Source organism: Acipenser ruthenus, chromosome 12 (genome assembly GCF_902713425.1).
Source record: "Acipenser ruthenus chromosome 12, fAciRut3.2 maternal haplotype, whole genome shotgun sequence".
NCBI classification, from domain to species: domain Eukaryota; kingdom Metazoa; phylum Chordata; class Actinopteri; order Acipenseriformes; family Acipenseridae; genus Acipenser; species Acipenser ruthenus.
Window position 1 is genome coordinate 21,227,659 of NC_081200.1, and position 13,895 is coordinate 21,241,553.

Sequence of the window (13,895 nt, forward strand, 5' to 3'; positions counted from 1 at the left end):
TGAATTACAGCACCGTTCCAGTCATTTTTTATCAAACCATTAAAATACATTACCGTCTGTAAACTATTTCGCAATAGGAATACTCAGTTTTTTTCTGTTTTTGTGTGTGTGTGTGTGTGGTGTTGTTGTTTTGTAATTGCAGATTCATCCCAGCAGGGGGGTCGTTTGTAGCTGTGAGGCGGCTTTGCTGCTTTGAGTTTTTGTCAATTGTAATCTCCCTCAGAACTTCAGCTGCCAGTGGAACAACATGGCAACCACGAAATTACAAAGTATGTCACAAAAAACAGCAGCTGAAGATTGACCAAGATCAATCGGAGATTGTAAGTATAGTAATCATTATACTCGTTAATTATGGGTTGAGAAAATATTGTAAAAGGTGGCATTTGTGTATTTTTGTGCTCCGCACTGCTTCAGGCAGTTATATCTTCTTTTTTTTTTTTATAATCAGGAACAATAGAGTCATATTTACCATTGTATCTTGATTCGCCGATCTCCTTCAATCTTACTGGACTCAGTTTTAGTTAGATCAATGTATTGTATTATTAGGACTTACTTAAGCTGTATTATGTAGTAATTGTAATATATATTTGCATGTGATGTACCGTAACGTTGCGAAATCAAACAACATGAGACAATAGTGCTAGGAAGCCCGTGTCAGTACAATATGTCGCACTACTATTAAACACTCGCGGCGTTTTGTTTTGCTTTAAATAATTCCCGTTTTACTCCGATTTGAAATGCGTTTAAGCACGCATTTCCTTTTAAAACGTCGTAAACTGCCACAAGTGTGGTTTACAATTTAACTTGTGTATCTAAACAAATCTAATAATTTAGTCTCCATTTAAAACGCGATGTTCCAGTTATTTTGAGTCTTGTTCATGCCTTTAATGTTTTGGTTTTATTTTAAATTGTTTCGAGGCAAGTCTTATTTTACCAAACTAATTAAAACCATCGTCTGGGTTAGGCCTAACTATGTTTTATAAAGATTTATTTTAAAAATGTACATAGCTCGTACATGTTTTATTAAAAGTAAAACTAGATATTTCGATTGGTTCATTTAAATCGAAATTTGTGGTTGAAGTAACCCAATTTGTGTATTTATTATTGTTTTAGCAGTTTTTGTAGGCCTCGGGCCTGTTTTGAATCGGGTTTGATTAAGGTTGTCTGCGACCAAACTCTTGTCGCCTGGCATTAATGCTCAATGCTGACTGGAGGGGAGGAGGGCAAGCAGCACAATTGAATCCAGATATTCGTATGTGTTTATAATATAGTACCCTAAATAACAATGCATTATAAAGTATATTCGAGTACATATGAATAATTGGGTGGGGTGAGAACGTTAAGCATTTCCATTTATAAACTGCGTTATCTGTGGTTAAACTTCCGATTTGAATCTGATCACAGTAGAGTGTTTTTGGCTTTTAATATGACTGTGGTCACTTTTATTGCTTTCATAGTTAAATAAATATCTAAAATGGTAACCAGTATCATGTTCCCAATACAACCAATGTAATAGTAATACAGAAGCAGTATTGTATAGGTTTAAAGCATTTTTTATTTAAATACATGCTCTGGACAGTAATTGCGGCTAAATATTGTAAAATTACATCCTTTCCTGACAATCCCTTGATAATTGCACATCAAACCCCGAAAGATTTTACCTGGTAAACGTGCAGCATTTACGTAGGAAACTATAGATTAAAAAGAAAATTCAGAACCCAAATTGATACCGTTCAAACAAAACCGTGTAGAGACTGTGATGCAACACTTTAATGTCATCATGTTCTCATTTTTAGTTTGAACGTTGCCTTTTGCTTCAGTGCATTTTACTAACGTACCGTCCTGTGCTCCAATTATTTGCATCACCGTTCCTATACCAGTATACTGAAACAAGTTGGATGTCCCGTAAAGCACAGCACTGCAACCATAGTGTAATACTCAATTCGAGAAGTATGTAGCCATACTAATGTGTGACTATCTGTAAATAAAAAAGGAAAAGGTGAATTTCTGAATAATCTTCGTCAACATATGTACTTCTTGGGAGCTAGATGAAAATGGCCTGAGCTTAGAGAAACAAGTTTTTTTGGTTAAAGATATCCCCAGTTACAGCTGGACAGAATTTCAACTGGTTTGACTTGAAAAAGTAGAAAACCTATATCATGGTATTTAAGAATTGTGTAAGTGTGACACACTGGTTCCTTCACATATATTACCAGATTCTAATTCTCATGGTAAATTGTGGTAAAGAATGACCTAGTTCCATGCTGTTGTAAAGATTTTAAAGTTATTCAGTTAACCGAAGAGGTCTATGAGAGCTATTTTTACAGGAAGTCTCTAGCAAGAACAGCTATTGGAACCCATTTTCTCTTGGTCTGCAAAACCAAACAAACTTTTTTATTATGAAATGAATGTTGATGAAAAAGCACTGAACTGTTGTTGCTGATGTTAAGGATTGTTTGAGATAATATTTAGAGGCTTTTAACTCTTATACATTGTAGGCTTTATTCATAAAACTTTAACTGATTTAAAGAATGTTTTTTTTCAAAGTGTTTTTATTAATAACATCAAGTTTGATATTTTTGAAACTGTGTTCTAGAATATTGATGGTTTCATTAACAGTAAGGAACAGTTTCATAAATATCAAACTGTTCATAAAAACAGACTCTCAATTCTTTACACAGCTCTACATTAACTATACAGAGCCTCGTTTTTAAATATCAACTGAACTATCACAAATGACCAAAAATACTTTCCCAAAATGGTTGAATGAATAAATGTGCATCTAGAAATGTTGTATTTTATTGGTGTGTGGATATAAAAATGAAAGGCAGACTATACCTTAGTGTCTCCACAAAGCTGTTGAGACCTGAAGTTACAGTAATAATAGAAAAGTTGAGTCACGCTGACTCAAGTCTCAGTCTCCACCTGAAAGCTCAAAAACAACAATGAAAAAAAAAACGCCTTGGTGGAAAATATAGGTTAATGCAAATTCTTTAATGTTGAAATTATGGAATTTCCCTTGTTTATTGAGTGAGTTTTTTCTCACAAAGTTGTGAGAACAATCTGTAATTTAAATCAAAATCCTAAGTGGCAGGTAGGGTCAGAATTTAAGAATTTCAGATTTTAAATGTCAGACACTCGGTGTATTTATATGAACATAAGAATTTCGATATTTTTCAGAATATGTAGTTTTCAGAAAAGTAATTCCAATATAAAAAGTCATGTAAACACAGTTTTCCGAAAATGTATTGCACAATTCTAAAAGTGAGTTTTTGGAAAACATTGCAATAGTATTCTGAAAACTAACATAATTTATGTCATGTAAACACATTTTTCAGAAAACGTATTCTGAAACCAGCTGTATATTGCTTAAAAAAAACACAATTGTCCAGATTACATTTCCAGTACTTGGGACTACACAGTGTCCAAGGGTCATATAACACTGTAGGTGAGTAATTCAGTATGTTTACATGAGATCAAGTTTTCTGTGTTTACATGACTTGGATAATCCAGTTACACTTCCAATAAATTCAACCACGTACATGGATTATATTTTTTGGGAAACGTAGAGCATTTGTGCATATGCAGTAGCGACTAGGATGGGAACACAGGGCTTGGTTCAGTCTGCAGTAAGACAGGCATGAATTATCCAGTATTTTAGATTTAGCGAAGTTTAAATTTCTTATGCAGTAATTTAACAAATTATTATCCTGTGCATGTCTCTTGTTCTAATTACTCAGTGTGTGCAAACTGTCCACTCCTTGCAACAGTTCATCTGTTTCTTCATAAAGCTACTGTACATACGGTACTGTAAATTTTCAGTGCATTTTACCTAGCTAGAATTAATTTGCTGCTCCAACGGTATTGCAATTTCTGTGCATGGTGGGGATACGATTATATTAATGTCTACTGTTCATTGCGCTGCTAGGAACTGTAACCAAACTATTTTAATAGTGTGTGTATGCTTTACGCCCAACTAAACATGAAACGATACTTCAGTGTGGACGCTTTGAGCTGGATCAATTAAAACGTTTTTGAGTACAGTTCTCAAGATCGGTTATGTAGTGTGGACATTGTATTTTTCTTAAATATTTCCCAACATAAAACCACTGTCACCTTAGAATAATTGATTTTGAGTTTCAGTGTTTTAAAATAAAACATCAAACAGAACGAAATTTCAATGTACCATTTGTAATTCAGTAATATGAGAGAATTGGTCAGGGGTCTGAATACTTTTGCAAGGCACTGTATCTGCTTCAGGTACTGTGTTTAATTTTTTTCAATGTTTAACGATGGTCCGTGTTACACAGAACACTAAAAATAAAATGTCAAATATACAATTTTTTGCAGGTTTTGTGGATTTGCTATATTTTAACATATTTTAATACTGCACATAATGATATGGTTTTGAAAATGCTTACCAAAACCTGCACAAGGTTGTGACTGCACAAACTGTATTACATAATAATTTCCTTTATTCCTATTCCAGTGGTGTTTTCTCAACGCAAGATGTATTATATACAGTGCTGTATAAAATCAAATACACTGTGTATATATATATATATATATATATTTTATCATGCCGTTATAGGCTTACTGGCGAAATGGCCAAGAGACAATTGGTGCTTAGAACATAAGAACATAAAGTTTACAAACGAGAGGAGGCCATTCAGCCCATCTTGCTCATTTGGTTGTTAGTAGCTTATTGATCCCAGAATCTCATCAAGCAGCTTCTTGAAGGATCCCAGGGTGTCAGCTTCAACAACATTACTGGGGAGTTGGTTCCAGACCCTCACAATTCTCTGTGTAAAAAAGTGCCTCCTATTTTCTGTTCTGAATGCCCCTTTATCTAATCTCCATTTGTGACCCATGGTCCTTGTTTCTTTTTTCAGGTCAAAGAAGTCCCCTGTCTATACCTAGTACATTGTCTATACCTTTTAGGATTTTGAATGCTTGAATCAGATCACCTCGTAGCCTTCTTTGTTCAAGACTGAATAGATTCAATTCTTTTAGCCTGTCTGCATTTGACATGCCTTTTAAACCCGGGATAATTCTGGTTGCTCTTCTTTGCACTCTTTCTAGAGCAGCAATATCCTTTTTGTAACGAGGTGACCAGAACTGAACACAATATTCTAGGTGAGGTCTTACTAATGCATTGTAAAGTTTTAACATTACTTCCCCAGATTTAAATTCAACACTTCTCACAATATATCCGAGCATCTTGTTGGCCTTTTTTATAGCTTCCCCACATTGTCTAGGTGAAGACATTTCAAAATAACATGACGAGTCAACATAACGTCCTTGGTCTTTTTCATAGATTACTTCTTCAATTTCAGTATCTCCCATTATGATATTTATAATGCACATTTTTATTGCCTGTATGTAATTTGCCATGTGTCTGCCCAGTTCTGAATGCTGTCTATATTATTTTGAGTGACCTTTGCTGATTCAACAGTGTTTGCCACTCCTCCTATTTTTGTGTTTTCTGCAAATTTAACGAGTTTGCTTACTGTACCAGAATCTAAATCATTAATGTAGATTAGGAATAGCAGAGGACCTAATACTGATCCCTGTGGTACACCACTGGTTATCTCGCTCCATTTTGAGGTTTCTCCTCTAATCAGTACTTTCTGTTTTCTACATGTTAACCACTCCCTAATCCATGTGCATGCATTTCCTTGAATCCCTACTTTGTAGAGGACACCAAGGCCATTAAACTTCAGTCAAGGCCAAAGTGTAGGATGTTGTGTCATTTTGCTTAGGATTCATATATTGAGCCACAGAAAGATATACTTACTATTACTATGGATTTTTTGGCAAAAGCTGCCTCTATACATTTTTTATTGTGTGAAATGTCCTGTGTGGCTTCTGGCATGAGGGTGACAAAGCTGTCATCACTGAGACTGCACAGATAGCAATTCAGCGCTTGCCAGAAAGGGGGTAGTCATGCGACGAAATCTCTGACCAGTAAATGAAACCACACCACCGGCAATGCGGTCAATTATACTGCTGATAGTGCCTGTGTGGAGTCTTCCTGTGCTGAAGTCATCTTCTTATACCACTACGCCATGGGACCATTTTGTTACATTAATAGCATATATTCTACACAGTTTAACATAATCTAAACTCAGAATTATTGATTCCGTGTGTAACATACAAAATGCGCTGTGTTGCATTTATGGATGACCACAAAAAACATAAACTGTCTATCATAAGACAAATAATGATAATAAACACAAATACAATGTAGAAAAGTATTTCCTACTGTTTTTGGTTTTGTTGTGGTAACAATAAGGGGTAAATGGCAATTGAACCATATTGAACCATAAGTAAATAATTCTCTTAAACCTGAAAGAAAACCACTGACCTGACAAAGTTTTTCACATTTTTGGCAGATTTGTGCAAAACTCTACCTTTTTTTGCAGGACTTTTTTTCTGAGATGTCATTAATACGTGCAGTAGAAATCTATGTGTTTGAAACGGTAGTGTTGGTTGTTTGTTGTTTCCCTCCCCTGCTGATGTGACTTAACCACTTATTGTTTGGATCCAAACTTGGTCATTTGGTATGTACAGGTGTCAAGTTGCTGTTGCGGCAAGGACACACGGCCATACTTGCTGTGAGTAGACATAAGAACATAAGAAAATTTACAAACGAGAGGAGGCCATTCGGCCCATCTTGCTCGTTTGGTTGTTAGTAGCTTATTGATCCCAGAGTCTCATCAAGCAGCTTCTTGAAGGATCCTAGGGTGTCAGCTTCAACAACATTACTGGGGAGTTGGTTCCAGACCCTCCTATTTTCTGTTCTGAACAGAAGTTAACTTTTTCATGCACCAGCCACACCTGGACTAGTGAATGGAAAAATCCACCAGCCATATAGCCATTTTACCGGCCCAGTATAATGTTTGGTAATAATTCACAAAAAATGTGTATCATATGTTGCATTTTATATATTAAATAAGGGAACAAAAAAAACTCTGCTAAAACAAGCCTTTTTTATTGGAACACTGCGCGTGTTACATTATAATGTAAATAATTGTATAAACTACTGCTGGAAAAAGAATCCAGCAAGTAAACAATGTAAGATGAATTATATTGAACCTTCTGTAACTAGATTGGGTTTGTTGTAGGATTCACAGTCTTTAAAATATAAAGTAAAGGTTACCTTAATCATGACCATTGTCAGGTCATAAATAGGTACACAAAATAAAATAAACTATGTTTCAGCATGGGACAAATTTCTAAGCATGTTCTCCTTTTACTATTTGCTTTTTGTCACTTCCAAGTCAGATAATGTCTTCCTGTTCTTCTTGGGTTTCCTTGTTCATTCTGTCATGGCGCTCTCTACTGTCCATAAATGCTGGTCTTCTGGATCTGTTGCTACTAGCATGCCATAGCTCCACTGCAGGGTTGGGGTCAAACTCCTGTATGTCAGGTGACACCAGTTGAACTAACAGCAAGTCTGAAAGATTTGATCTCCAGTCACTCTTTACATCTTTGTTACGATAAAACCTTGTTGAGGTCAATCAAGTTGAGGAGAGAGGAACACTGATCCATGTGCATCCAGTTTACTTCAGGTCAAGAAAGCTTCTGAATCTCTGTAGTGAACTTGGGCTGCTGGTATATGTTGGACTTCAGAATTGTCCATTGATCAGGTATCTTGTTTATGTTGACTCCAGAAGAAACCAAGATTGCCTTGAAGTGCTCCACAAGGGTATCAAATTTTGAATCACCAAAATCTGAAGAAAAAAGAAGTAGCATGTACAGCATGTAGCAGTCTGCCTATTAATCGTATATTAATTCCTTATACTATATATAATTATAATACTATGGTGTCTACACATTCCCTGCACATCAACATTGGCAAATGTTTATATTTTTCCCCAGTACATAAACAGTTTGGAAACTGTTCATCAAGTTTGCTCTGTTCAGTGGGCTGTTGTGGTAAAAGTAATACAGCCCAATTAGCAGCTCCTCCAGTTTCCTGTAGTGTGTATTTTTCTTTACGGCATCTGCACAGGCTAGTTCAAGGCTGTGGGCCATGCAGTTGATCCCTAGGACGTAGGCTTTGTCCCCACGGAGCCTGTTAACAACGCCACTCTTTGCACCTGTCATCACAGCCGAACCATCAATACAACAAGCAACAATCTTTTCCTTCCATGCATCCTGGGAAGCACTCGCACCGTCCTTTTCTGCAGGGTTTGTCTCCCTCATGAGAGAAGATATAGCTTCTGAAATGTGCTTGGCATCTGCCTTCTCCACAGATTTAATGCCCACAAACGTTGCATTCACCAGCCCTTTCTGACAGAATCTTACATACACCAGCTCCTCTTCCACAACTGCAGTGATACAACTGACGGGAACTTTGCACTTTTTATTTGCTCTTGCAGCTGCCTTTTGTCTACCTCTGCAATATAGTGCATGATTCCCTTGCTTGTTTCTCATTCCTGTAAGTACTTCCTAGTTGTAGCCCTTTCTGTTCATCAACAATTAAGATAATTAATTAAATTAATTATAAATTACGGCATTAAAAACATTTTTAAAAGATTTATGCGTGGGTGCATGGCTGCGTGGTTACGTGGCTGAAGTGGGCGGGACGCTAAGTATTGAAGACAGTGGGTGCTTACACGTTGCGCATACTTTCCTCAATCTGCGAAAGTATGCCGTGAAGTGGTGCGGCCAGTGAGTGACAGCCTGTGTGGTAATTAGTACCACAGCCACACCGTAATACTGTACAATATAAAATGCAGGCCCTGTTTTAAATCTCCCTACCTTGCCTTGCACTTTAATACTCACTAGGATAAAATATCTGTAATAAAACGGGACTGCTGCTTAATAACATTTTTAAAACTTCACTGGTTAAACAATAGGATGTAAATCCCAAATCCTATTTCAATACTGAATGCAAATTCATTTTAATTTATTTGTGTGTGTGTGTTTAGAAGATACATGTACAGTAGGCCTACGAGTATAAAGTATACAATTGTTAATTGTTACAATTGTGGAGTAGAGTTAGGGCTATGGACTCTTGACCGGAGGGTTGTGGGTTCAATCCCCAGTGGGGGACACTGCTGTTGTACCCTTGAGCAGGGTACTTTACCTAGATTGCTCCAGTAAAAACCCCTGTATAAATGGGTAATTGTATGTAAAATAATGTGATATCTGTATAATGTGAAATAATGTATAATGTGATATCTTGTAACAATTGTAAGTCGCCCTGGATAAGGGCATCTGCTAAGAAATAAATAATAATAATAATAAAAACTCTTTACACAACAGCATTGCACAGAAATAATTAAATGCAAATGCAATACTTACTTGCACATCCAGACAAAGTCAGAGAAAGGTCTCCCCTTCTTTCCAATTGCGTGGACAGTACAAAACATTATTTTGAGCTTTTCAAGGTTTGCAACTTTAAGTGAAGTGGGCGGGTGTTCATTTCGGACCCTGCTATAATATTAAGGCAGGACTAAATGGCTGCGAAAAAAAAATGTTCAGGTGGAAAATAAGGAAAGGGAAGTTTTTATCAGAAGCCAATTTTTTGTACAGTTAATGTAAGGCTGTAGTTAATGCATACCCCATGAGTTAGTATTAAAGTATGTACAGTATTTATTAAAAGGACTTCAAGGCAATGTTGCATTTTACTCGCCCAAAATAACTTTTACGCACATAGTGTTTAAATTGGAGAGTAAATTACTCACTGATCAAAACCTTATCTGGAGCACTCCCTGTATCAGTATATTAAACAGATATCCCGGTATTACATATCAGTAAATACAATATATAGCTTTTGTAAAACCTGCTAAAATCAGTAAAAACTGACAACAGTTAAGCCTTGTTTATGATTATCTATTTTTGCAAGTTATTGATTTAAAAGCAGTAAAAAGGAAGTTGTTTGGTTAAAAATATCTTGCTGGGTGTAGCCCAGTTCATTCTAGTGTTGCCATTTCCATATAGGAGGCACCTGCTGCACAAACAAAAGTTCCACTTTCTTGTTCTGAAATCTGGTAGTTTCTAGGAGCATGTTTGTAAGGACTGTGGTAAATACTTAAAGAATAGGAAGTCTGTTCTACTTACTACCTTGTCTGCATTATATACAGAATATTTAGGAAACTGAAAGACATAAATTAGTTTTAGTGCAGGGCCAAATATTGGAACAAACGCTACTTGTAATGTATTTCGTGTCAAAAATGACCACTTTAATAGGCAATATAACAATTTATAAATGACTATCAAAAAGATAACCATGCCAAGAAAATCAATGCCTAAATGACATTTGAAAACACATTCTACTGTACAGAAGAATGTTTCATTGTTTTAATAGATCATTTGATGGGGTTTATTTTACTACCAAGATACATTTTGTTTTTGTAATATTAAAAATGATATTTTCCAGTAAATTCAAAATTAAATTTCTGCTGTATTTAATTTATAAATTGTCAGGTTGTAAATTATGATTTTATTAAACCCATCCAAGGATGTACTTCAGTATCTTTTAAACCTTCTTTTATTTAAGAAGCTGAAATTCATATTTGAATACTTGACTTTAGTGTTGTATCCTATGGAATTTGTGCTGTAGAAACTGGCCTAGAAGCACATGACTGCCCAGGATCTGTCACTTTTTTCCAGACTGTCTCCTAACAATAAGCTGACTCGCCCTGTGTCTGCAAGAGGGAAATACCAGCAACCGTATTGAAACTGACATTCCTGCTCGATAGACTTCCTAAAAAATGGAGGTTCTGTTTTTTGGCAGAGGAACAGAGGACCCAGGTTACCTTAGTTCTAGTACACGTGTGGAATAATTCCTTGAGCCAGCTGTGACTGACAGCATTACCACACAGTAGGGGCGTGTCAATTGGCATTATGTTGCATAAGTGCCATGTCAAGCATATTAATCTAGACCTTGTATACAACTACTTTACCATTCTCTCATGCCTTACTCCCCAGCAGTTACTGTTTTTTTTTGTGTCCCACGGTAACCTAGAAACTTTCCACTATCTACATTTCCTTTAAAACTTTCATTTAGTTAGCCACTGTGACTAAAGTAACTTAGCATTTTTTAGCCACACGGGAAAAATTTAAGCGACACCAAAGAATATTAAAGAAAACCATGAAACTGTTTGTTTTATTGTACACAATACAATAAACATATTGACTATAACTGTCCAACAACCCTGTCCCCTAAACACCACACTCGCCACAGGTTTCCCTAAACACACATAATATAGGTGCGCTTTTCAGCTTCCATTGCAAGCCTGAATGGCATACAAACAACTGCCAGAATTCATAATATAGGTACTGTCTGCCTTTTACAACTTCACAAGGCTAAATTAAGTATAAATATTTTGTATAAACTAGTTATAAACCTACTGTTTCAGCAAGACAGTGTATTTTGTTTGAAAACACGTAGATATTTAATAGGGGTGAGACTGAATAGTCGAACATTCGACTATTCGATAACGATGGCACCTATCGACAAGTGAATCCAACATTCGAAAGTTAAAAAAAAAAAAAAAAAAAAATGTATATATTGATTTTATTTTAAAGCCTGTACTGCTGATTGGCTCTCTATGTAGAGGTAATGAAGATTGACTGGAGGGTGGGATTTGTTATTTCTTGTCTGTGATTGGCTAAACTAGAACTTACCTCTGCTAACGATGGCTTCCTCACAGAAGAGTTCTGCATGGAAATACTTTGACAAAGTAAATGAAAACACTTAAGTGTAAAATGTGTGCAGTGCAATTAAACTACCACAAACCTACAACTGGTATGTTAACCCACCTAAAAGCCAAACGCCCTTCTGTGACGCTAGCAACGACAGAAAAGGAAAGAGGACCGCAACAAACCACCATTGTATCCTTTGCAGTGAGGCCTCGTCAGTGTGACAACGTGTGCTGAAAAAACATCAGCCCTTATTGCTAATATGGTGACAAAGGACATGCTTCCCATAAGTTTTGTTGAAGGTGAGGGATTTCGGGAGTTGATGAATTTTGTGGAACCTGAATACACAGTCCCTGCACGAAAAACAATTACCACTCGACTCAAAAAAATGCATACGGATTTAGCAGCTTCTGTCCGCAGAAACTTGTCAAAGGCTGTGAAGGTGGCGATTACTACAGATGCGTGGACTTCACTGAATAGTGATTTTTTTTTTTTTTGCTTCCATGGAAAGCTAGTGCGTTAATGCCACTCAGGTCTTTTTGTTCATTCATTTATTTATTAATATTATTAAGCTAGCTACATACATAGCAAGCTATTGCCTATATAGGCTATTTATTTTTTATTCACTGGAACTCGAACGCACAAGTATGTTTCCGATTTGATTTAACGTAGACTGGTAGTCTATATATATTGAGTGTGGTTTGAAGTAAATCGTTTAGTTAAGTGGATTGTATAAATTAGCTAGCTAGATAGTCTAATGTATTTTGTATTTCACTGTTATGACCGGAAAACATTATTGCCGTAAGGACGCTAATGTTAAGGCATTTGCCTCGCAGCTCACATTGTTAAACTATTATTGAATGAAAATTAAATTAATAATTGAATAAAAATTATATGGGAGACGCCCATATTTTATAAGCTTTTTTAATTGTCACAACCTTTATAGTTCATTTGAAATTGTAATTAACGGAAAAGGTTGTGACAATATCGCTTGCAAAATACAAGAGTCTCACACGAGATGCGTGAGAGTTGACAGGTATGCTTATGTTATTGCTGCTGCTGTTATGGCATTTCCGTATTATTTATTTATTTATTTATTTATTTATTTATTTAGCAGTCACCTTTATCTAAGGCGACTTACAGAGACTAGGGTGTGTGAACTATGCATAGCTGCAGAGTCACTTACAATTACGTCTCACCCGAAAGACAGAGCACAAGTGACTTGCTTAGGGTCACACAATGAGTCAGTGGCTGAGGTGGGATTTGAACCAGGGACCTCCTGTTTACAAGCCATTTTCTTTAACCACTGGACCACACCGCCTCCTCATGTATGTCTCCTAATAGGAAGGTATTAGGGGGGTATTAGGGGGGTATTTGGGGGGGGGGGGCGGGGCGACTATTCGATTAGTCGACCTCAACAGCTATGGAATTATCGATAGTCAAAATATTTGTCATGCACATCCCTAATATTTAAGTGCCAGACCCTACCCTTTACCTACACATAAACATCATATTAAAGTGCGCTGTAACTCTGATTCCCATTTAATCAATTGGTCAGTCTGCAATACTTGGTACCAAAAGTGAGAACACAAGGTCAAACTTTAAAAATGACTTAATTGCATTTATTTGTTTAGTTATTAACTGTGCAAGGTATGAATTTATATAATAAGTATGTCTTAAGATAAAAAAAAAGTCATTTTCAATTGACACAGTTTTTTTTCAATGGGGCAGTTTACAAGCAAAAACTGAAAAGCGTGACAACAGATCTCTCGCGCTTTTATGGTCATGACAGTTCTGCTTCCACGTTTACATGATAGTTTATTTTAGAGAGAGAATTTAGTCGTCCAAATGCAAACAACCTCATTAATAATAAAATAATGGGAGGGTTTATTTAAATATCACCAAATGCGCTGAAAAGAGATGCTGCACGATAAAGGATATCGTTCAAATAATGCATAGGGGTTTACATGAGGCTTTACGCGCTAGGCAGAGATGGCGAGAAGGGTACCTCCCATCTATCTAGAATGCAAAAGGCTTGCAGTAAAAATGGATCATGCTGCCAAGAAGAAGAAAATAATAATAGGTATTACTATTATTGTTTAGAATTAGTTGTTCTAGAAATGGTAGAAGTATCATGTGTACAAAAACCGACAGCACTCACCAATTCCCATTACTGCTTTTCTTATGCTTCTTAGGCTACTGATGTCCTTTCACACACCCATATATATTGCGTAACT

The 13,895-nt window shown here is 36.2% G+C and overlaps 1 protein-coding gene across 5 annotated transcripts in view; it reads left to right on the plus strand.

The window, feature by feature from the left end:
• Window positions 1–56: 56 nt before the first annotated feature.
• LOC117417086 (roquin-1-like) overlaps window positions 57–13,895 on the plus strand; it is a 130,111-nt gene continuing 116,272 nt past the window's right edge. Inside the window, exon 1 of one of the 5 annotated variants that reach the window (XM_059034680.1) lies at window positions 57–320. The gene's annotated coding sequence lies outside the window, so the exon portion shown is untranslated. The remainder of the gene's footprint in view (window positions 321–13,895) is intronic. The other 4 variants (XM_059034681.1, XM_034028826.3, XM_059034682.1 and 1 more) reach the window with 4 other exon arrangements.